Raw genomic sequence first — 22,609 nt, 5'->3', positions numbered from 1 at the left:
TAGCTTTTGTTTCCTTATCCTGGAGGTCCTTACATTTAGTGTCATACTATTTGGCCTAATGTCTCCAGATTTTGTTCTATTGTAAATCTCTGCTAGGAGAGCCCAAGTTTTCTACTGATTATGACAAATGAGGAAAACCATTGAGCCTATGTTTCTTTGAGTGTGGCTTACTTCACTTAACATAGTTTGGTAATGCATAAATTTTAAATTTGTATAGGCAGCACATGTCTGGAGATGGTTGCCCAACAAACTGAATTTTACAGTGGTTGAGATGTGAATTTTCTATCATGGATAACTTATCTCAATCAAAGTGCAAAAATGGACATCTTTTCTATTTTGGTAGCACTGGTACTTGAACTCAGGGCTTTCTTCTTTCTTGGCAAATGATGTACAACCAGATTTTTTGTTTGTTTGTAGTCACTGTATAGAAAGAATTTAGGGGTTATTAATGCACAGGTGTGTTCAGATACTCATATCTCATGGTCAGCCTCTAGCTGCTGACTAATGAAAGCAAGGTGGGTACTTTTTGCTCTTGTTAGCTTGCTTGTTTGCTTGTTCATTTGTACCTGTCCTCGGGCTTGAACTCAGGGCCTGGACACTTTCCCTGAGCTTTTTTGCTCCAGGCTATTATTCTCCTACTTCAGACATAGCTCGACCTCTTGCTGTCTCTGTGTGTATGAGTGTGTGTGGTATGTGTGTGTGTGTTTAATTGGATATAAAATTCTAATGGACTTCCCAGCCACGGATGGCTTTGAAATGAAATTCCCAGGTCTATGCCTCCTGAGTGTCTAGGATTCTGGGTGTGAAGCACAGGCACACAGAGAAAGCAATAAATGAACATTACTTGTGACTTGGTAGGAAAATGAATATATAAGCTATTTTACATTGATGAAAGTTTATTGATTTAGAGAACACGGTTGAGACAAATCAAATGATGTAAGATAAATAATGTAAAAGGCATGCCTCATCATGTATTTTTACTTATGGAGAGATGAATGTGTTTTGGTGTCACTTGTGTGCTTGGCTCTCCACATATACTTAATTGAAACATTTTAACAAAAGTTTGTATTTCACAGAAAACATGGATCGTATATCATTTAATAATTCGACTAAGCTACTTTCTCTCTTTAACACTTTTTATCTTGACTTACTTGCAGCAACAGATTTCAGATTAACATGTCCCTGTACTTGTATAATGTATGTTCATCTGAGTCATCTGTTCCATCATTCTCCTCTTCCACCTGCCTTATCACCAATAGACACATTATTATCCAGATTTCATTTTTAAACAAATAAACAGTGAGTATTATCACAGCATTGTCCTTTGGCTACTTGTTTTCATTCATTCCACTACTTCGTAATGGAACTCCACTCCAGATACTGATATTCGGGATATTTCTGTTGTTAAATTCTCTGGGGACTATTTGATAGACTTAAAACTTGGAATTGAATTCCTGCATATGCTGTAATCAGCCATATTTTTGCCAGTTCTGGCGTTTGAACACAGGGTCTGGACATGTCCTTGGGCTTTCTCAAGGCTGCAGCTCAAGGCCACATGAATCACAGCACCACTTCCAGCTTTTTCTATGTATGTGGTACCGAGGAATACAATCAGATCTTTGTGAATGCTAGACAAAGAGTCCATCAACAGGCCAAACTCCTGGACCTCATTAGCCATATTTTAGAGGCTGTCATCTGGGCATAGAACTTGGAAGCTTTGCTGTCCAGAGGACATGGCTAAAATCTATTGTATTGGACATTCTTTCCCCTCATCCATGTTAGTGAGTTCATTGAGATTTCTAATTGGGCATCTGTCTCATTTCTCTCAGAGTTCCAGGAAGAGAATATCTTATTTAGGGGATTATAGACTGATCACAAAACAGAGCCACAGTGGTCACAGTTAGAGACCAGTATAGGAAGTGCAATAATCAGATAGATGATTGAAAAGGAAGAAACCCAGTAACTAAATGTCAATCACCATTGCCTACATGCCAGGAATCCTTTGCTACACTGTCAGCAAATTCCTCAATTCCTGAAATTACTTCAGGAAAAAACAGATATCATATTGGGGATCTTGATTTATTTCTATGTAGGAGACTGAAGACTTCATGTTTTTTTTAAGTATAATTCAGTCCCAGCCCTGGTGTCTCATACCTGGAATCCTAGCTACTTAACTGGCTGAGGTCTACAGATAGAGGTTCAAAGCCAGCATGGGCAGCAAAGACCTGTGAGCTCTCATCTTCAATTAGCTACCAGGAAGCCGAAAGTGGAGTTTATTACTGAACTGTTCGAGCTTTCCTTTGGGCAGGAAAGTCTCAAGACCTGTACCCAGGCCTAGAGTCAAAATCCTAGGACACTCATGGACACACACACACAAACTCACACACACACACACACACACACACACACACACACACACGGCAGGGGGAGAGAGACAGGCAGACAGACAGACAGACAGACAGACAGACAGACAGACAGACAGACAGAATTAGAAAACAAAGCAATGATGCAGAATCTCCTGGGAGACTGCAGGCACATTGGATCAAAATGAAGTTCACAGATTTAAAACAAATCACTGCTGTGAACTATCCTGTAATGCAGAATAATCTGTATTTTCTCTGATCAGAAAGCACTGCATATAATGTTCTAACATAGTTGAGTATCTACAGTGAATACAAAAATGGTAATAAATGAGACAAAAAAATCTAGGATTGTGTTTGTCACAAGTGAAAAGTGTGGGACAGAATGTCGATATCAACTATGCGTATTTGAGTTCAAAATGATTGTGGAATTCTGACTTCTTCATTATGCATTGCTCTCTCTTTATATCAAAGGTCTCCAATTAATGCAGAGTTGTGCAATCTAACACACATCTCTTAATTTTATCTCCTGGGACTCTCAGATGGCCCTGAGCTACAACCCATGCTCTTTGGGCTCTTCCTGTCCATGTACCTGATCACTGTGCTCAGAAATCTGCTCATCATCCTGGCCGTCATATCTGACCCTCACCTCTACACACCCATGTACTTCTTCCTCTCCATCCTGTCCTTGGCTGACATTGTCTTCACCTCCACCACCGTCCCCAAGATGCTGGTGGACATCCAGACTCACGGCAGAGCCATCTCATATGCGGGCTGCCTCACCCAGATATCTATTTTTGTCACTTTTGGTTGTATGGATCTTTTCCTTCTTAGTGTGATGGCCTATGACCGCTTTGTGGCCATCTGTCACCCGCTGAATTACCCTCTCATCAGGAACCCTCGTCAATGTGTCTCCTTGGTTCTGCCGTCATTTGTTAACAGCATCTTTGGTGGACAGATGCACGTGTGGATGTCCTTACATATGACTGATTTCAAGGAAGTGGAAATCCCAAGTTTCTTCTGTGATACTTCTCAAGTCCTGGATCTTTCCTGTAAGCACACACTCACAAATGCTATCTTCAAATATGTTGTTGCTACAATATATGGATTCCTACAATCTTTGGAATCTTTTTTCTTATTATAAAATTATTTCTTCAGTACTGAGAATTCCATCAACAGGAGGGAAGTACAAAGCCTTCTCCACCTGTGGTTCTCACCTGTCAGTGCTGTGTTTTTTCTTTGGGACAGGATTGGGGGTCTACTTTGCATCGGCCATGTCACATTCTCCCAGGAGCATCACTGTGTCCTCAGCAATGTACACAGTGGTCACTCCTCTCCTGAATCCCTTCATCTACACCCTAAGGAACAAGAACCTCAATATTGCCAGGAAGAGGTTGTTCAAACCAAGAGTTTTTTTGCAGAAGCAACAAAGTTGACATGGAATCAGATAAATTCTACCTGTTTGAATACCTAATTGTTCTAGTTTCATTAGTACAATTCATTATTGGAAAAGAATCTATCAAGATAGATTCTTAATGGAAGAATGTATCTTTTTAATGTTTAAAATGTTAGTTTGTAAAGAATGATGAATGTCTGCAGATGGTGGGCCCAAGAAAGAATGTTGCAAGGATTGAGTGGCAAGTTTGTAATATGTAAAATTTACCTCAATAAAATTGGACAGAAACATGCCTTTTTGTTTTCCTTTTTTAAGCAGTCTTTGAAGTAATAACTTTTTAATTGGTAGTCAGATATCCTGCCTCCTGCCCTTTGGTTTTGAGTTATTTTCAACTTATAAGTTAGTCCCCTAATTGTTTCCTCTAATGCATTTTTTTATTTTAAAGGTGATATGTAGATGGGCTACCATTATCTAATTCAAGTAAAGAGTGCATTTCTTTCTGGACAGTGTAATTCCTTCCTTCCCTTTCTTCCACAATATCTTTCAAAGAAAATTGGAAATCTTGTTTCCTAGTGAAATTATGTGAGGATAGACAAACCTAATCCACTGGCACCTACATTTGGTTCTAGGCTGCTTGATTGTCTGGGTACATGAACTCTATGATATGGGGGTCCCGTAATGCTTGAGTGAGCTGGAGGAAGCAATGAAAGAGCAATCCATTACCTAAACTACAGGGATGTGAGTGGTGCTTTGGAAAGACATTGGAGTGTTCATCTCAAATTCACTTGTAGAAAAACCAGGAGTAAGGGATATTGGCTTGGACTTGGCCTTCCAAGACTCAACCAGCCATCGCTAGCCCACACGTTATCCCATCCTTCATCTGTCAGCTGCATTCTTACCGTGCACTTATCACTGTCAAGACAGCGACACTCAGGGACATCAACTGGTGGATCTGAAATGCAGTGAACAGTCCCCATCTATGAAAGGAAGGTTCTCTCATGGATATACCTAACATCAAGTGTTGGTTAATGCACAAACGCAAAGGACTAGCCTGCCTTGCTGGGTCAGTCCAGGCCAAGCTGAGCAGTCACCCAAAGTGTGGAGCATCTGATGGGACTGGCTGAGACCACTGCATCCCATGTCAACTACTTTTTACGTACTTGCTTTACTTTTCAACTCAAGAGGTTCCTGCAAGAAACATTTCTGTATGCAATTTTCACCGCAAAGTCTTTCCATGGATTTCAATGGCAGTTTCCTATGAAGTCTTTACATACTTGTATATGTATGGTACATTGTGGTACTAATACTTTGGAACATTTTGGAGAAAACTTATATCCCCTTAACTCCATTAATGTCCCAAGAGTACCATGAAATATAAATAAGCAAGTCCATAACGTACTCAACATTTCCCTATGTCAAAACCTGCTGTACTTGGACACTTCAACTAGCAGATCCAATGTCTAACATCAGAATTATCAGTGATGATGTTTAAGACAAGTGACAATTGTAGTGCTTTGCCTACACTGCCTTAGTTTTTATTCTTACTGTCTGTTAATAATTTGTATATATGTATGAAATAATATTGTTCTTAGGACATCATTATCTCATTGTGGCATCACACAACTAGTGCAAAATCATAATTTGTGACATCACATCGATGGAATGACATCACTGACCTACCACAACATCCTAACCATTGTGACATCACATGGCTATTTTTACAACCGAGAAGCTTGACCTCATGTCCTGATTTTAGCCTAAGAAAGTTTCAGGCATGACAGGCATTGTGAGAGTAAAAAAGATAATCATGACCTCACATCAGAATTTTGGCATCATTGTGCCATTGTGATGTCACTGTCACATTGTGGCATCATAAACCTACTGTGACACCACAGTGCTTGTGGCAATCCATTAATTAAAACTGAATTAAAAGCATCGGTGCCTCACACGTGGAGATTAAAGAAACCCCTGTATTATTCATAGTCTCATGCTCACAATTCACACATATGCCCAGATACTATTTGTATAGGTTTCTAGTTATGAATATGGAGAGGTAGTACTTTTCTGATCATAATATCTGAGCTATTCTAAGTATAAATATATGCACAATTACAATTTCATGGATTGACATAAAAAATAATTGTAACACCAGTGGGTTTTTCTCTCCAATAGCAGGGCTTAAATTCAGGATCTCCTGTTTCTATCCTGTTTGCTTAGCTTGTTTGCTCATTTGAACTACATCTCCAGCCTGCCTTTTTGCTGAATAATTAAAATGGGTTTCAAACTTTTTTTTTCTAGCCAGACTAACTTAATGACATTTACAGGACAGATAGAAAATCCTGGAAATAGAAGAGGAAAATGCAAGTGACACAAGAAGCAAGTAAAAGTACACCTATATCATTGACATATATTCAAAAGAACTGGTTTGGCTTGGCTCTGATATTAAGCTTCGCCAAATCCTGGACTTGTGATAAGCCATGCACAAGGAAGCAAGTTATGATTTTATGAGGCCCAAACCACTGCTTTGTATGAATTGGGTTGATACATTACATTAGGCCACAGGAGAAGTTATCTAGGCCTTCTCTGAAGGCATACTCTACTGGTCTGTTCCTGACAGGCTTATTTCCATAACACAGGAAGATGGCATACTGTGGTGGGAAGGTCGATTCTATAACAATATTAACGTAAAAGAGTCTGAACTTTACTCATTTAGTGTTTTGAGGGTCTGGGGTTTGAACTTAGCCTGGGCACTGTCTCTGAGCTCTTAGGCTCAAGGCTACCACCCTACCCATGGGCCTGGATTCTGTCACTGAGCTCTTCACCTCAAGTCTACCACCCTACCCTTTAGCCAAGGCCCCCTTCCATTTTCTAGAGGTTAATTGGAGAAAAGAGTCATAGGTCCTTTTGTGCCCCAGCTGGCTTTTAACCTTGATCCTCAAATCTCAGTCTCCCTTGGAGCTAAGATAAGTGTCTGAAGTTTGTTTGAGTTCTTCTCCAGTATATCCTTAGTTGATACTTTTACTGTTGTTGACAGAAAGCATCTTTCTGTCTATCCCTATGTTCATGGCAAAAAGTTATTTCACTCCAACAATGTATATTTCGCCTTCATAGACCAACTATTAGAAATTTATAATAGTAGCTTTTCTCTCCCAGTAAATTATAGCCTTAGACTGAGGGTATAACATGAGTCTAGTATTTCACTGGCTCTTAGGTCAGTTTTATATTGTAGACCAACCAAAAAAACTACATGATTGAGTGTTGGGTCTTCAGTAACAATGAATTGAGTAACTAAATCTTTACAGTAGAAAATTAGTTGTTGAGGTTTCCTTGCTTAAGGATGGTGCTTTACTACTGAGTCAAAACTCTCATTTCCTCATTTTTTGAAGGGGGTATGCATTTTGAGGAGCTTACTTCCTTAGGGAAAACAGGCCCCTGCACTTCTCACACAGCCTTGTTGGAACCATGAACTTCAGATTGCCATTTCCAGAGGAGCTAGGATTGCTAACTTGAGGCAAAGGTCATCTACCCTTTCCTGTGTTTTGAACACATTTAATTACTGTCCCCTCACCAGAGGGCCACTGAGTAGACAGTACAAAATCTGAGTCAGAGACGCAAAGACAGAGAGAGAGGGGGGGAATGATTGTGTGTGTGTGTGTGTGTGTGTGTGTGTGTGTGTGTGTGTGTGTGTGTGTGTAGATTATGGCCTAACCAGATATTCCCTGTGATATGAATTTCCCGGGATATATTGTAAGAATTCAATTCTGTAATGGTGGAAAAAACTATTTCTTAGATTTGGATAGCCTAATACACTTTGTTAAGCATCAGGACCAGAGTCCAAGAACTAAATTCAGAAATAAATAGTGACACCTATTTTAAAAAATTAAAAATATTTGGTAAATAAGAGTTAAAAACATTTAAAGTACATCACTGGGATAGATGATTGATAGAAAGGCAGGGGACACAGTGTGGGATTCGGCCTGTGAGGTGGTAGAGACACACTGGAGCCAGGTGGTTCACCAGCAGGCTGCTGGAGAAAACAGCAATTTCTGTCCGTGAAAGCACTGGGAGGAGGGCAGAGCAAAGAGGAGGAACACACAGAGGAGTATTTCCATGGCCAATGGCACCACTTCTGGGGGCCTAGCATATCTGAAGGGACCACCTGTGTCCTCACCACACTGTTTTCACCTAGAGGGTTCAACCTAGCAGGGGGCGGGGGTTCAAGACATTGCCCATCATCCCACTCAGGTCATCACATCACCAGCTCTGCAGTCAGCAGTACAGACCCCGCTGAGCCCGGCTTCTCCTTCCTGTCCCCTACAGTGCTAGACAGTGGTTGTGTGAGGCATTCCCATTTCCCCTACTTCATTCTGCAGAACATCTATCACAGACCCAGAAAAAGATCCAGAGAGGCTGTGTAAACTTGCTCAGAAGGAAATTCCTCCCCCTAATCAGCCGACTTTCTACCTGACCAGAAGCAACCTTCTGCAGGTAGGCTCAACTTGCTCAAAGACAGCACTTACCTATCCTGATTCAGTTCTGGTCAAGTTTACAGTGGATTCAGGTTTAATGAGGGTTCATTTTGTACACAGAACATAAAATACTCACTTGTGGTGCCAACCTGTTTCAGTTAACATGACAGACACTTCACCAGTCTCTTTCAACTAGTGCCAACTAGGTTCAGTAGGTCCAGCAATGGGACAACAACTCACCACCACCTCAGCTCAGATGTACAGCCATGTCCAGCTCACCCACAGGCCTAGAAAAGGCCCATACACACCGGCAGAATTCAACATCCATAACAGACAAAAAAATATTCCCGACCTTCAGAGTTAAAGTTATTCATATTCTCTTGCCAATGGTTTTCTTCTTGATGAAAAATGACCTTGAGTGCACATGACTTCATCTACTCATCCAGTTCATGACAAGGCAATATTGACTCCAAACCTACCTGCTCACTGAGGGTGGATGAAAGCTCCTGGCTCAACTATAGGGTTCCTGTGAGGGAGCCAGTGTCCAGCTTCAGGAGGCAAAAACCACTGGCACAAGACACTCACCTCTGAGCCCATCAGAACTGCAGTCGTTCAAAATGAAGGTGGGTGCAGACCAGGCATATTAGCTACTGTAAGAAGCCTTGAAATGACAATACAGACCTCAAAAGTACCCAGTCTCTCAGAATATATGCTTGTGCTTGAAGAAGAACAAATTAGAAAAGTTCCACAGAAGTATTTGTTTAGACTCTTCATATATTCCAGGAGAAACTCAAAGGTCAAATGAATTTCATTCAACTTTTCCCTTCTCTATCATTGCCCCTTACAGGAAAATTATTTTTTTCATATATTTTTATTGTAATTAATAGAAGGGTTGAATTACATGCACCAGAAAGAAGGTGCCTTACTTCACAAACATTGATAGCCTTTCTCATGTCTTGGTTCTCATTTCCCTCCCACCACCCCACCCCTCATCTTGTTTTCCTCCCTTCCCTATCCAACCTCAAATAACCAAATACTCATATATACAATATATCAGATAACCAGAGGAAATCCTGTAAGAATATGAGATAACCAAGGACAGCAAAAAAGATGAGAGATAACATAGTACATGAAGGACAACAATCATTCATTAGATGGCTTTTGTTTCTATATCCTGGAGGTCTTTCATTTAGTGTCATTCTATATGGCCTTATGTATCTAGGTTTTGTTCTATTGTAGATCTCTACTAGGAGAGCCAAAGGTTTCTACTGATTATGACAAATGAGGGAAATCATTGAGCGTATGTTCCTTTGTGTCTGGCTTACTTCACTTAATATAATTTTTTACTAAGTCTTTCCATTTCTTCCAGGAAATTCTTAGAGTCTAAAATACCATTGTAATTTTGTTCTGTGCACATTCTATTTACATCAATTGCATTGAGAACCTCACAGGCACTACTCATCTGCAGAAAAAATAATTTATGCTCCAGAACTGAATCTTTGCATCTGTCTATAAATACTCAGTCTCCAGAATCCTAAGGCTCTTAACTACTGTGCAACGAGGGAACAAGATGGGGAATTAATTAGCCAATTACTCTTCACATTTTCCACATGGAAGAAGAAGCAGAGAGCTGCCTAATTCTTCCATTTAGTTAAGTATCCTACCCAAGTCCTGGGTTACGAGGATCCTGCTGCCCAGCCTCCTCAGAGTCCTGCTAATGTCCCTGTTCCTCAGGCTGTAGATGAAGGGGTTCAGCATGGGGGAGACCACTGTGTACATCACCACAAGCTTCTTGGAGCCATGGAACACAGTGGAACCACAGTATGCACCAAGCAAGGTGCCATAGAAAAAGCAAACCACCGACAGGTGAGCCCCACAAGTGGAGAAGTTTTTGTGCCTCCCACTTTCTGTGGGGATCCTGAGGATGGAAGAGATAATTTTGTAGTAAGAGTAAAGGATCCCTGAAAGAGGAAATAGCCCAAAGATGACAGTACTTACATATATGAACAAGTTATTTGTAAGGGAACCAGAACAGGACAGTTTAAATATTTGAGAAGCATCACAGAAGTAATTTGGGATTTCCACACTTTTAAAGCAAGTGAATTGTAAGATCAATATATTGTGTGATTGGGAATCCAGAAAACTAAACAAAGCAGACACCAGTACTAAGATGCGGCAGCAGCGAGGGTTCAAGAGGACAGGGTAGTGCAGGGGGTGACAGATGGCCACAAAGCGGTCATAGGCCATGACAGTCAGAAGCATGTCATCCATGCAGCCAAAAAAGAGGAAGAAAGACATCTAGGTGATGCAGCCCCATAGGAAATGGCTCTGCTGTGATTCTGGATGTTCACCAGTGTCTTGGGGACCATAGTAGATGTGAAGCAGATGTCAGCCAAGGAGAGGTTACAGAGAAAGAAGTACATGGGGGTATGGAGATGAGGGTCAGAGCTGACGGCCAAGATGATGAGCAGATTTCCCAGCACGGTGGTCAAATACATGAGGAGGAAGATCCCAAAGAGGACTGGTTGTAGTTCAGGGTCATTTGAGAGTTCCAAGAGATAGAACTCAGAGACTGTGGTTACATTTTCTGCTTTGAGATCACTTGGACAGCTGCTTAAAGAAGAAATGTCATTAGAAAAACAAAATGTGTGTCCATGAATGCTCAACTGTACGTACCTGATATCCATATATTTATGTTTAAATGTGTAATATACTTGATGTGCAGTGTACTTAGAAATATTTCTCTGTTATGGCAATCCCCCACTTCTAGCCTCTTCTCACCCAGAAATTTGCCTATCCTCCTGTCCTAATGGTGAACAGCATTGTTAGAAATCACAGAACAATTTTTAAATGGGGTTGTTGTTTCTTGGACGGTTTACTTTGGGGAGGTTTAATTTGTTGAGCTCTAGAGAGACTTATCTGAAGAAGAAATAAGAATAGCCAGTAGACACATGAAGAGATGCTCTCCATCTCTGGGTATAAAAGAAATGCAAATCAAAACAACTTTGAGATTCCACCTCACTCCAGTTAGAATGGCCATGATCAAGACATGTAATAACAACAGATGCTGGCAGGTATGGGTCCAGAAGGGAACACTACTACACTGTTGGTTGGAGTGTAAATGTGTTGAGCCACTGTAGAGAGCAGTATGGGGAGTCCTCAAAGGGCTAAACATACAGCTTCCCTGTGACCAAGCAATCCCATTTGTGGGCATCTACCCAAATGTCCATAAACAAGGCCCCAGTAAATCTACCACCACAGCCATGGTCACTCAGCATCACGGTCACTCACCATAGCTAAGATATGGAACCAACCGAGAAGCCCCTCAATCAATTAACAGATCAAGAAAATTTGCTTCATATACATAACCGAATTCTATGAACCATGAGAAAGAATGGCATCAACCCATTCATAAGGAAATGGAAAGGCCTGGAATAATCATATTAAGTGAAGCGAGACAGACCCAAAGAACCGTAGGCTGCATGGTTTCCCTCATTTGTGATAATTAGTACATGTCTAGGATTTTCCAAGTAGAGGATCACAATAGCTCAAATCCATGTGCATATGACCATATAGGATGATGCTAAGGTCAATGAACTCCAGGATATGGAAACAAGAGGGTTTTCTTCATGATTTTAATATAGCATGTGAAGGTATTTCTTATTTCTAATGCCTCCCCCCATTATGATTTTTCCCTTCTTGTCACTGAATCTGATTTTGGTACCTGGTGAATTGTATAAATATATATATGTACTTGAATTAGGAAAGGGAAGCAAAAGAACAAAATGGTGAGACAAAAGACAAAGGATAACCCCATGTAACAATAACACACACAAGACCATGTGTTGAAAATGCACTCTACAACTGGGGATGTGGACAGAGGGAAAGTGACAGAAAAACATGGGTGGGCTTAACAGTGTCCAACAAGAAATGTACTCACTAGATTACGTATGTAACTGTAACTCCTCTGTACATTATCCTGGCAACAAAATGAAATTGAAAAGGGAGAAGGGATAGTAATGTACTTAACTAAATTAATTTTTTACGAAATCCAAAAACAGAACAGAAATGTGAGCTAGAGCATGTTGATATGATACTACAGCTTACTCATGTCTTGAGTCAAGAACAGATTCATTGAAGATCATTCTCATAAGAATCATCTAAAGGATACAGTTCCATCACTTATAATGCATTCACAATGAGGCAGCTATTAACATAGTCGAATTTTACCATTCTGAGAAGAAATCCAGACCCCTGAACAGTCACTCCGTATTTCACTGCAACCCCAGGCAGACACAAATCTACTTCTGGTCCCCCTGGACTTGCCTATTCTGGTATTATGGCATTTGCAGGAAAATGGGTGGACCTGGAAATGTGCTATTGAGGAGAGTAAGTCAGGCTCAGAGACAAAGAACACTTGTGTTCTCTCAGACATGGCTGTTAGATGTCACTCATCAACATGCAATGATCAACATGTCAGTGCAGCTATACCCAAAGTGAGTAAAGTGTGAGGAGTAGGAGAGGATTCTGAGGGTGTCAACTCCTGTATCACTTAAGCTGCAGATTAATAAAAATGAACATCAGAAAGCAAAAACAGCTACTTAATATATGTGTGTGTGTGTGTGTGTGTGTGTGTGTGTGTGTGTGTGTGTGTATCCCTTCCGGGTTCCAGTGGCTCCTGCCTGCAATTGTGAGATCTGAGGAAGGCAGTTCCCAGTCAGCCTGAGCAAGAATGTCAGTAAGACTCTTACCTCCGAGGAACCACCAAAACAGCTGGAAAAGGTACGAGCTATGGCTTGGGTGGTAAAGGGCTAACTTTGATCAAAACACCTTAAGGATATCTTGCAGGCCATGGGTAAAAAATCTGAAATCAGTGCAGGCATGCATACACACACACAAACACACAGGGAGGAAGTTGAAGCATATGAAATGAGAAAAAATGACATAAAACTGAGCTCAGAAGTGAGCACAGGGTAACATGTCAACCGTGGATCATTGTTGTGTGGTGTTCTTGTCACTAACAGTACCAGTAGCAGTAGAAGCATCATCACCGTACATCTCCTCCTCCTCTTCCTCCTTCTCATCGTTATCAGCATCACCACCACCATCATCATCATCATCATCATCATCATCCTCTCAGTCAAGCTGTCCTCATGATCCACAAAACACATTTCCAAACCCTTCTCAGACATCCACCCTCAGCACTCACTCGCTTAAGCCACCTCTCTCTTCAGCCATGACCCAGGTGGACAGATCTGAGGACCCCAGACCTGCTGTGCAGCACCAGTTCAGCCTCTGGCCTCAGGGTGGATGTGAAGATACCATGGAAGCAGAGCTGGGGGATACTGACAAGGAGGAAGCAGATGGAGGAGCAGGGTCCTGCAGGCAGGAGAGTGAAGGGCAGGGAACACAGGCTTCCCCTCCACTTCTAGATGGCCTTGCAGGATTGAGGCCCACAGCTCCCAATTAGCCAAATTGAGCACATCAATGACCAAGTCTCTGTGGACATTTCAAAGAGAGAGCTGAGATGACATAAAGGAAATCCATGCTAGGTTCAAGATTCTCTGTCTATCCAGATGATTAATACACTAAAACGTCTATCACCTATGCTTATCTGATGGACAGGTAGCATGGACTTTTCACAATTCTTATAAGTGATCTCCAAACTGGGGTGACTTTTAATAAATTTTCATTGTTCTCTATCCATACCATATATCTTCAGAAACATCATGATTCCATCTTCAAAGTTTATATTTTTTCCAATTTATTTTGTTTTATTATTCATATAAACATTTATTCAAATATTTCCTTGTCTTCCCACCCCAAATGCATACAGAAAACATTCCGTGATTTAAGGTTATCATTACAATACAAACCCTGATATTACAAATACAATACAGGTGAAGAGTTGAGAAGTTGGGTATTAATTTTACAGATCTGCCTATTCCCTTACAAACTGTACAATATCATTTTTTCTGATGTGAGTATAGAATTTCATTGTCCATATAGACCACATTTTCTTGATCCATTCATCCACTGAGGGGTATCTCGGTTGATTGCATATCTTGGATAAGTAAACAATGCTTCAATGAAAATGGTGGTACTGGCAGTTGCAGTGGAGAAATGTTTGCAGTGTATTTTCATCAAATGGCTCAGAATGGGAATGCTGGGTCACAGGGACTCTCTGTTCACTCTTTTGAGGAATCTCCATAGCTTTTCAGAAATTTTCCAACAACATAGGAATGTCCCCTTCTGACCACATCCCCACCAGCATCTGTGATTACCAGTTTTCTTCATAATGGTCATCTAACTGAGGTTTGGTGGAATCTCAAGGTATTTTTTTAAATTTTTTATTGTAATTAATAAAAAGGTTACATGATATTTGCCTGATAGAAGGTGCATTAATTCACATACATTGATACCCTTTCACATGTCTTGGTAACCTTTCCCCTCCCTGCCACCGTCCCCCCGTCTTGGTTTTCCCCCCTTCCCTACCAAATTTCAAATAACCAAATACAAAGAAATTCAATATATCAGGCAACAAAGTGAGATACTGTAACAATATGAGATACCCAAGGGATAGCAAAGGAGATGAGAGATAACAAAGTACATTAAGGACAACAATCATTCATTATATGGCTTTTGTTTCAATATCCTGGGGGTCCTTTCAATTAGCTTCATACTGCATGGCCTTATGTATCAAGGTTTTGCTCTGTTGCAGATCTCTGCTAGCAGAGCCCAAGGTTTCTACTTATGACAAATGAGGGAAACCATTGAGCCTAAGTTCCTTTGAGTCTGCCTTACTTCACTTAATATGATTTTTTCTAAGTCTTTCCATTTCCTAACAAATGGGTCGATGTTTTTGTCTAACAGCAGCATAGAATTCAATTGTGTACAAATACCACAACTTGTTGATCCACTCATCAACTGAGGGACATCTAGGTTGGTTCCATATCTTTGCTATGGTGAATAGTGCTGCAATGAACATTGTTGTGCTAGTGGATTTAGTATGCCCTAGATGCTGGATGGTTGGGTAAATGCCAAGTAGTGGAATTGCTGGGTCATAGGGGAATTCTCTGTTTAGCCTTTTGAAGCACTGCCATACTGCTTTCCATAGTGGTTGAATGAGTTTGTACTACCACCAACAGTGTAGTAGTGATCCCTCCTGGCCACATCCCCTCCAGCATCAGTTATTATTCGTTTTCCTGATCCTGGCCATTCTAACCGGAGTGAGGTGGAATCTTAGAGTTGTTTTGATTTGCATTTCTTTTATGACCAGAGATGTTGAGCATTTCTTCATGTGTCTATAGGCACTATTCGTTTCTTGTTCAGAGAAGACTCTCTTTAAGTCTTTGGCCCATTTTTTAATGGGATGGTTGTTACTTTGGAGATTAGTTTTGGAGTGATTCAATTTTTTGAGTTGTTGATATATTTTAGATATGAGGCCTTTGTCCGTTGTTTGGTTGGTGAAGATCTTCTCCCACTCTGTAGGCTTCCGAATTAATTTACTAGCTATTTCCTTTACCATAAAGCTCTGGAGAAACTAGGAATCCATGGAACATTCCTCAATGTAATGAAGGCTGTGTATAACAAACCCACTGCTAGTATTACACTTAATGGTGAAAATCTAAAGCCATTCCCTCTAAAATCAGGAATGAGACAAGGATGCCCACTCTCTCCACTCCTCTTTAACATAGTATTAGAATTCCTAGCAAGTGCAATAAGGCAAGAAGCCAGCATAAAGGGAATCCAAGTAGGGAAAAAGGAAATAAAACTATCCCTCTTTGCAAATGACATGATTCTGTATTTAAAGAATCCTATAGACTCTACTCCCAAGATACTTGAGCTGACTCAAAACTTTGAAAGGATAGCAGGGTATAAAATTAACCCTCAAAAATCAACTGCTTTCCTTTACGCCAACAGTGAGAGGAACGAGGCAATAATCAGGAAAGCCACTCCTTTCACCATAGCCTCAAAGAAAATAAAGTATCTAGAAATTAGCTTAACTAAGAATGTAAAGGACCTTTTTGATGAAAACTTTAAAACCCTGAAAAAGGAAATTAAAGCAGAACTAAGGAAATGAAAAAACCTCCCATGCTCCTGGATTGGAAGAATCAACATTGTGAAAATGACAATCTTGCCAAGGGCTATCTACAAATTCAACGCAATACCCCTCAATATCCCAATGGCATTCTTTAAAGAAATAGAAGAGGCAATTCAAAATTTCATATGGAATAATAAAAGACCCTGTATAGCAAAAACACTTCTTAGCAGAAAGGACAGCCCTAGAGAAATTTCAATTCCAAACTTTAGACTCTATTACAGGGCTATAATTCTCAAAACAGCTTGGTACTGGCACAAGAACAGGCCTGAAGACCAATGGAATAGAACTGAGGACCCAGATATTAAACCACAGACCTATGGCCACCTAATCTTTGACAAGGGAGCCAAAAAAATAGAATGGAAGAAAGACAGTCTCTTCAACAAGTTGTGCTGGCAGAACAGGTTAAGCACCTGCAGAAAACTAAAGTTGGATCCTTCTTTGTCAATATGCACTAGAATTAACTCGAAATGGATGAAAGAACTGGAGGTAAAAGCTGACACTCTGAAAATTTTACAAGAAGGCTTCTTTGGCACAGGTCGAAACTTTCTTAATAAGGACCAAAAATCACAACAAATCTCAAGGTTTATTGATTTGCATTTTTTGTCAGTCCTGGGCCTTGAACTCGGCGCCTTGGCACTGTCCTTAGACACTTTTTACTCAAGGTTAGTACTCTGCCATTTGAGCCACACTGCCACTTCCATCTTTTTCTATGGATGTGGTACTAAAGGACTTGAATCCAGGGCTTTGTGCATGGGAGGTGAGCACTCTAAAACTAGGCTACCCTCACAGCCCCACTTCCTACTTTTTTAATAATAAAAACAAAAAGATAAATTTTTTAATAAGTGGACAGAAACAGATCATTTTGATTTTGGTAGCACTGGTGTTTGAACTCAGGGCTCTGTGATTTCTTGGCAAATTATGTATAACCTCCTTTTTTGTTTTTACTAATTTATAGATAGGATCTAGGACTTTTTAATGCACAGGTCTGGCTGGATGCTTATATCTCAGAGGTGAGCCTCTAACTGCTGGATCATAAAAACAACGTGGATGATTTTTGTTGTTGTTTGCTTGCCTCTTTGCTTCGTTGTTTGTACCAGACCTGGAGTTAGGATCTGGACACTTTCCCTGAGCTTTTTTGCTCAGGGCTATTGTTCTACTTCTTGAGCCATAGCTTGAGTTCTTGCTGTGTGTGGGGGGGTTGTGTGTATGTGCTTAATTGGATATAAAATTTTGATGTACTTCCCAGCCCTGGATGGCTTTGAAACAGAAATTCTCAGGTCTCTGCCTCCTGAGTAGCTAGGATTCTTGGTGTGAAGCTCAGGTGCACAGCTAAAAGTGTTTTACATCAGGGAAACAATAAACAAACATTATTTTTGACTTGGTTGTAAAATGAATACATAAGCTATCTTACATTGCAGAAGGTTCATTGATTTACAGAACGTGTTTGAGACATATCAAATGACAATATAAATAATATCAGGGTGTGGCTGATCATGTATTATTATGAACTATGAGGAGATGAATGTTTGCTGATGTCACTTTCATGTCACTTGTGTGATTGGCTCTCCCCATATAGTTAACTGGTACAATTTTATAAAAGTTTGCATTTCACCAAAATCACTGATGATAGTTGAAGTATATACAATTTAATAATAGGACTAAGCTACCTTCTCTCTTCCAAACTTTTATCTGGACTTCTTTGTAGAAAGATATTTCAAATTAATATGTCCACACCCTTGTATAATGTATATTCACACCTTTAATCTTAGCTACTCAGAGGGCAGAGGTCTGAGGATCTTGTTCAAAGCCAGCCAGGCAAAACAAAGCCCAGAGATTCTTATCTACAATTAATTCTTAGAAATCTGGAAACAGAACTGTGGCTCAAGGGTAGGGCACTATCCTTGAGCTGAAGAGGTCAGGGACAGCACCCAGGTCCTGCGGTAGGGCAGTAACCTTGACCTGAAGTGCTCAGGGACAGGGCCCAGGCCAGAGTTCAAGCACCATGACCCCCAAACCCCAAAAAACATCCAAATTTCCTTTCTTACACACATGAACATTGAGTATTATGACTGCATTCTCCCACAATTGTTTGTTTCCATTCATTACTGTACCTCTTAATGGAATCCCACTCAGGACACTGATAGTGAGGATATTTCTGTTGATAAATATTTGGGGGACTACTCAAAAGCCTTACAACTTGGAATTGCACTCCTGTATATCCTATAAATAACCATATTTTTTGCCAGACCTGGGACTTGAATACAGGGTCTGGACACTGTCCTTGGACTTCCTCAAGGCTAGAGCTCAAGTCTACTTGAGGCACAGCACCACTTCCATCTTTTTCTGTGCAAGTTGTACCGAGGAATCAAACCTGGGTCTTTCTGCTTGCCACGCAAATACTCTACCACCAAAACTCCTGGCCCCAATTAGCCATATTTTAGATGCTGTCCTTTGACACAATATTTGGAACCTTTGTTTACCAGACGACAAGGCTAAAATCTATTATTTTGGACATCCTTTTTTATTTTTCTACCCCTCCATAGATGTTAGTGAGTCGATTGAAAGCTTTGAATCAATTTTTGTGATTCTGAGTTCTGCAAATCAGGGTTCATGATGGTAGGAAAGCCCGTCATCAGCCTGTCCTCAAAATCTCCAACACCATATGACACTGCACTGGAAATCCTCCATGTCCACTTATATAGAATCCATTCTGTGATATTTTTTTCTTTTTAAAGATTTTAAGGCAGGGTCCCAGTGCCCTCCACTCTCCAGATCAAGTAGCCTGGGAGAGGAGCCTGGTGGGTGGGTGGGAGCTGGGCCTATACACACATGAAGAAATGCTCAACATCTCTGGTTGTCAGAGACCAAGGAGTTAAACGGAACAAAACAAAGACCCTCTAGCCTTGAGCAAATCGCATCTGGTTGAGTCATCTGCACAAAATACTTCTCGGAATAACTGCAGGTTGTTGCTTGGGTTAGCACAATGGCCAAAAGAACAGCCTGACCCACCCCTAACCTTGAGACTTCCCGTTCTTGTTATCACAAAAACTCTCCATCCCCCCCTCTATACTCCCTTCCTTACACTCAGGGTATATAAACCCTGCTTTACTTTTAATAAATGAGACCTTGACGCGACTCAGATTGTCTCTGTCTTTCTTTATGCGCCTGGTCTTCTTCCTCTCTTTCCCCCATTGGTTTTCTTCTCTTAGGAGGTGCCTCCTCAAGCCTCATGAATAGCTGAACCCCGCGGGACGGGGGAAGTGGCGCCCAATGTGGGGCTCGAAGCACGGTGACCTACCGGACGGCGTGGAGAGCAGGGGACCCCGATTATATTAAGGTAGAGACGCCCACACCGCATCGCTCGTGCACCGTGGGAGAGTCTTGAGGTAAGTTCTGCCGTCCCATCAACCATGGGCAAAGCGTTATCAAAAGAGGTTTTATTTATAAAAGAAATGAAAAAGAGGTTTTATTTATAAAAGAAATGAAAGGATAACTTAGGGAGAGAGGAATAAGAGTTAAAAAGAAAGATTTGGTAAAATTCTTTTGTTTTGTTATGTTTTGTTTGGTTGGTCTTGCACAGACCAGACATCCATCCCCTTACCTGGAATAAGGTAGGAAAAAATATCAATGATTTAATCCGTCAGGGAGAGGAAATCCCCGAGGCCTTCTTTAGCTTCTATGGGGTTATTAGAGATATTTTAAAGAAGCAGAGGAGGGAGGTGACAGTGCTCGCTTACTAGCTTTAACAGAGGATTACCTAACGGAGTCAGGTTGCCCATCTCGCAAAAGCGAAAGTGACAATGAAAAACCTATGGTCACTGGCCTTCGGCCTGGCTCACGCACTCCCTCTGTGATTGATGAGTCTGTGCCCTCAGGGCGCCGCTTGGCGCCACATTTAATCCCTGAAAAAGAGGAACAAGTCCAACCCCCTTTAGAAGACAGCATCAAGAACCATACTAAAAAGAAAAATATGTCACTAAAACCTTATAAAAATATTTATCCTATTATTCCTAAGACTTCTCCTGATAATGGCAGGCTCAACCCCCCCTCTGAGGTGGAGCTAGAGGAGGAGGCAGCGCATTATGAGGAAGGAAGATATGGCCCTTTTCCTCTTCCCCAAGTTTCTGCAGCTACACAGACTCCAGAGATAAGGGCCCTTCACTGGCCCACCCCTCCCCCCTATCCAGACACCTCTCTCCCGTCAGCCCCACCACAGGAAATGTTGAGATCATTTTCTGTTCCTCCGGAGGTGCAAGGTCTCCTTAAATCCAAAGACTCTCTCTTGAAACAAGTGACAGAATTAAAAAACGTGCTTCATTTAAAAAGAGAGTTAAGGGACCTCACTGTGCAAATTCATGATTTACAAATGGATCTTGTTGGGGAAGCCGTGACTACCCCCCATGCCTTGGGTAACAAGCCCACTAAAACACCCTCGGCCTCAAAGAGCCGCAATACTAGACTCAGATCCGGGGCGCAAACTGTTTCCCTCTCCTTCCCCATAATTACTCGCTCTAACACTCAACCTCGGGAACAAGAGGGGGAGGGAGGAGAAGCAGGAGAGGAGGAGGCGGACACCACCAGAAGGCAGGAGGAGGGACAAAACCTAGATTCCTCTGCCTCCGAGGAGGAAGGGGTGATCAGGAGGAAGCAAGGAGACATTCTCAAATTACATATAGGAGATTGACGTTTAAACAAATTAAAGAACTACATTCGGCTGTTAAGAATTATGGAATTAACGCCCCTTTTACTTTAACAGTACTGGAGGGCATCGGGGGTGAGGGACATTTATTGCCTCTTGAGTGGCACAAGATTGTACAGTCTGTTTTAACCAGTAGTCAATATCTAACCTGGAAAGCTAAATTTATAGATAAGGCAGAAAATCAAGCTATTACCAATAAAAAACATACACAAATGGCTTCATGGTCTTCTGATAAAATTTCAGGGAGGGGCAAATTTGCCTCGGAGGAAAAACAACAAAAACTCCCTGCAGGAATATTAACCCAGACTTCTCAGGCTGCCCTGGCCGCCTGGAGAACCGTGCCTGCTGCAGGAGCGGTTACTACCTCTCTTTCCAGGGTAGTACAAGGCAATAATGAACCATATTCTCAATTTGTTGCCAGACTGTTAGAAGCAGCTGAAAGAATATTAGGTGAGGTAGATACAGATAATATTATAGTTAGACAGTTGGCCATAGAAAATGCTAATGCAGCCTGTAAAGCTGCTTTAAGAGGCAAAACAAAGACCCTAGATTTAAATGGTATGATTAAAATTTGCAATGATGTGGATTCCTTTGAACATAAAATGTCTAAATCTATTAATTTGGCCATTGGAGCCATACTCCAAAACCAGACTCCACCTTCAGGAAAACTAGGACAAATATCTTGCCCTAAAAACTGTTTTAAATGTGGACAAATTGGACATTTTGCTAGAGAATGCCCTGGAACTATTAAACAACCCAACGTTCCTGGGACGATTCCCCTCCCCCTCCCCCCTGGCCTTTGTCCTAAATGCAAAAGAGGCCATCACTGGGCTAGAGAGTGCCGGTCCAAAACCGATATAAATGGCCAGCCTCTATCTGTTGTCTAGGGAAACGGGCTATGGGCCCCAGTAGGGGGCCCTACCTACCCACCACGACAACCAATGACCCCTCCCGCCCAAAATCTGCCTCTGATGCAAACATCGCTGACTCAGACTTGTTCCGAGCCACTGCAGGCAGCGCAGGACTGGACCTCTGTTCCTCCACCACCAGAATTATAACTCCAGAGGAAGGAACAGTTGTTATAAACGCTGGAAGGTTCGGGCCTCCCCCGCCAGGAATGTTTTTTCTTATTATAGGCCGAGCTTCAAGCTCACTGCAAGGACTCTCTGTCATTCCCTCGGTGGTTGACACCGATTATTCAGGCGAATTAAAAATTTTAGTTCATGCCTCTCAAGGCCCTCTTGCCATATCGGCAGGCCAACGCATTGCACAAGCCCTCCCTCTGCCCGTAACAGGACAGTTCCCATATAAGCATCCCCAGCGTGGCAATTCTACCCCAGGATCAACAGATATATTTTGGGTACATCAATTGACAGAATCTCGACCAACTTTAAAACTTTTTTTGGAAGGAAAACAATTCCTGGGTCTTTTAGATACAGGGGCCAATGCTACTGTCATTGCAAAACAACATTGGCCTATCTCTTGGCCTCTGCAACCCACCGCTACCCATTTAAAAGGTATTGGGCAGACTCAAAATACACTCCAGAGTTCTAAAATATTAACATGGACAGACCCAGAGGG

At 41.4% G+C, this 22,609-nt stretch overlaps 1 pseudogene; it reads right to left on the bottom strand.

The window, feature by feature from the left end:
- Nucleotides 1–6,302: 6,302 nt before the first annotated feature.
- Nucleotides 6,303–11,503, bottom strand: LOC150068274 (olfactory receptor 7E24-like; annotated as a pseudogene).
- Between the last annotated feature and the right edge of the window lie 11,106 nt (nucleotides 11,504–22,609).

The sequence above is a fragment of the Megascapheus bottae genome, chromosome 1 (genome assembly GCF_031878675.1).
Source record: "Megascapheus bottae isolate mThoBot1 chromosome 1, mThoBot2.hap1, whole genome shotgun sequence".
NCBI lineage: Eukaryota > Metazoa > Chordata > Mammalia > Rodentia > Geomyidae > Megascapheus > Megascapheus bottae.
This window is presented reverse-complemented; position numbering and strand designations above follow the sequence as displayed.